This window comes from Crocuta crocuta, unplaced genomic scaffold, assembly GCF_008692635.1.
Source record: "Crocuta crocuta isolate KB4526 unplaced genomic scaffold, BGI_CrCroc_1.0 scaffold559, whole genome shotgun sequence".
Taxonomy (NCBI): Eukaryota; Metazoa; Chordata; class Mammalia; order Carnivora; family Hyaenidae; genus Crocuta; species Crocuta crocuta.
In genome coordinates, this window is record NW_027529454.1 from 186,394 (window position 1) to 189,846 (window position 3,453).

The following is a 3,453-nucleotide window of genomic DNA, read 5'->3' on the forward strand; positions in this document are numbered from 1 at the left end:
TAACTAAAGATAAATAATTATAAATTCATAGGAATTTCTTCAGGACAGTTTCTCTTTTGCATTATCAGGTACAAAAATACTTACAGTTTGATAATATGAGGATGGCGAAAGAGTTTTAGATTTTGAATTTCTCGTTTTATTTTTCCAACAACATCTAAACTGCGAATCTTCTGTCTATTTAAGATTTTAACTGCCACTTTATGGCCTGTCAATTGATGTTCTCCAACTAAAGAAAAGAAAAAAGGAAAAAACTTGCTGTCATAGCAACATAATCATTTATTCATGTTTCCTTCCACTGTAACCCCAAATTTCTTTACTCATGTAGACCACTTTTATTGCACAGACCTTCAGTTTCCTTTACTTCTATTTCTTCTACTAGAGTTTGTACTCCTTGAGGAAAGAATCTGTACTGTAGTCTTCTCTGTATCCTCAGTACCTAACATGGGGATGTCCTTTAAATATTTGTGGAAAGGATTACTGAATTCTAGATTTCTACAAAAAAAAGCCTAATTTGGAACATCTTTTGGATAAAGCAGAATTCATTATGTCTTGTTAATCTCTTTATTTCTTCATTTCTAGTTAATGCCAGTCATTGTACAATATAACAATAATTGCTGTAATAAATTAAGAACTTATAACTGGTTTCATTACTATTTCATCCAAAAATACACATGTAGTCCTTATTTTATATATATATAAAATGTATTATATATATATAAAATATATATATAAAATTTATATATATAAAATATATATTATATATATATACATACACACACACACACACACACAACACACTACACACACACTGTCTTTTCCATAGAGCCTTCCTATTTCCCTGTTTTTAGTGGGATCTCTTTCTTTCAAACTCTCATAATATGTTTATAAAGCTCATGTATCATTTAACATTTTAGGCTATTATAAACACTTGTGGTTTTCACAAATCATACGACATGAGCTATTCGCTTATACCCACGCCCATCTTGAATAAGGCAGTCAGTATTCATCCAAATCTCCCAGAAGAAATAACACAGTATTATGTACATAATACATGCTAAATACACGTATGTTCCATTAAATTAAACAATAGTCCTTCCCTTTCATATAACACATCCGTAGTATCCAAATACTGCTCAGATGAAACCCCTTCATTGGAGAAAAATTTGTCAGCCTCCCCTTCTTTTTCTTCGAAGTACTATTCTAAACACTGATCATTCTCCTCAAAACACTTAGTTAACGCTTGACTCCTCTCAGTAAATCCCCCTTTCATTTCTTTGGGAAAAATGAAGTCCTTAGGAGTAATTTCCTCTATCTTTGAGACTTGATTATATCCACATCTCTTTGCTCCAGTCTCAGATGTTTTCACCCTCCTTCTATTTACGGCCAGTATCATCAACTTGTGGCCCTGAACCTATCTTTTCTTCACTCGCCTTATACTCAACCTTTTTCTTTTCTTTTTTAAAATGTTTTTTCATGTTCTTTTGAGAGAGAGAGAGAGAGAGAGACAGAGAATTCCAAGCAGGCTCCCCACTGTCAGCGCCGAGCCCACTGTGGGGCTCCAATGCACTAACTGTGAGATCACAGCCTGAGCTGAAATCAAGAGTCAGATGCTTAACCAACTGGGTCACCCAGGAGCCCCTCAACCTTTTTCTTTTCTAATAGCTCCTTCTCCTTAGCTCATCAATATTCCATCCTGCCCCCCAATCTTCCATTTACCCTGTATCTTCATTTAGTTCTCAATATCTGTCTCATCAAAATTTCTCAAAACAGCAGTCTACATTTACTATCTGTTCTTCCTCCCTTTTAACCCTTGCAAAGTCACTGCATTCTGGCTTCTGCCTCCATTCCTCCACTGAAACAAAAGGGTCACAAAAGACCTGTTAATTATCAAGCCATGTATGCTTTCCAGTTCTCAGATTACTGTAATCTCTGTTGTATTAGACAACATTGATTACTCTCCCTTTTTTGGTGCCACTTGTCTCTTCTGGTTCTCCTACTAACTCTCAGATGGCTTCCTTTATGGTTTCCTCCTATTCTTTAAAGTTTAGGGTCTCCAGGTTTCTCGCCTACAACCAAAGTAGATCCTTAAGTTCTCTCACCCATCTCTCATAATTTTAATGACCACTCATATGCCAAGGACTCTGCCCTCTTCTTCAAATTTCCATATCTCAACACCAGTATTCCACAATCACCTCTCAAATTCAGATGTTCGGAAGGAAACTCAGCATTCTACTCCCCTTCCTCTACCAAACCTATGTCCTCTATTTCACTCGATGGCACACAGACTATATGTTAGAAATCAGACTCAGGTGATACTATCTCCTAAGTATTTCTTGGAATCAAGTTTCAAATCATTAAAACCAATAATGAAGATAAAAGTAACCGTGACATTTATTGCTTATTATGTACTAAGCATTATTCTAAGTGCTAACTATCCTGCTCACTCAACCCTACAACTCTATGAAGTATTATTATCCTCCATAGTAAAGATGAGAAACCTGAGGCACATGTGATCTCAAGCCATCTCACTTCAGTTCACAGGAAGCGTGTTTAACTACACATAATAATAATGCCCCCAGTCAGAAGAGTCCAAACATGAAATGGGCTGACCCAGGAAGAACTGAGTTTCCTGTCACTGAAGATTTTTTTTACCTTTATAACTTTCTCAAGTAGTAAATTATCATCTCAAAACTCAGCCTGCATATAAAACAAATTGGGAGACAGCAAATTAAGTTCAAGCAATCTAAACTAGTATAATATTCCAAAATATGGCTCCAGAACTCCAGAAAAATATATCACCTTCAGGGACTTTCTTTTATTAATTTTCTAAATTCCAGTATAACTTATAGTGTTATGTTAATTTCAGGTGTGATTCAACAATTTTATACACTGTATAGTACTCTTAATCCCCTTCACCTATTTCGCTCATTCCCCCTGGTCTCTCTTCTGGTAACCACCAGTTTATTCTCTATATTTAAGAATTTTTTGTCTTTTTCTTTGTTCATTTGTTTTGTTTCTTAAGTTCCACATACAAGCGAAATCATATGGAGATTTGTCTTTCTCTGACCGACTTCACTTAGCATTATATACTCTAGAGATGTCCATGATGTTACAAATGGCAAGATTTCACTCTTCTTTCTGGTAAAGTCGATTTCAGGGAGCCTCTACTCAATTAAAATAACTTAAATGGTTTCTTGATGCCTCAGTAGGGTAGTATTCACTTTTGGGAATTTCATGATACCCAAACATTTGCTTGCATGGCCTAAAAAATATGTTTCTCCCCTCAAATCCCAGATAGTAGCAGTGGAAGTAATCAAGGTGGCATTCCTTGCCGATACAATTCAAAAAAAGAGTTCCATTCCTCCTTTCCATTTGATAATTGTAACCAGTGACTATTAAGAACATATGGGCTCCTTTCAGATCAAAGAAGTAAGACCAAGGACTCTAACAACC

The 3,453-nt window shown here is 35.6% G+C and overlaps 1 protein-coding gene across 1 annotated transcript in view; it reads right to left on the minus strand.

Annotated features, from left to right (window-relative positions):
* The window catches only part of PRKAA2 (protein kinase AMP-activated catalytic subunit alpha 2), a 47,667-nt gene extending 47,447 nt beyond the window's left edge, over window positions 1–220 (minus strand). The window contains exon 1 of the mRNA XM_077760766.1: window positions 85–220. The gene's annotated coding sequence lies outside the window, so the exon portion shown is untranslated. The remainder of the gene's footprint in view (window positions 1–84) is intronic.
* Between the last annotated feature and the right edge of the window lie 3,233 nt (window positions 221–3,453).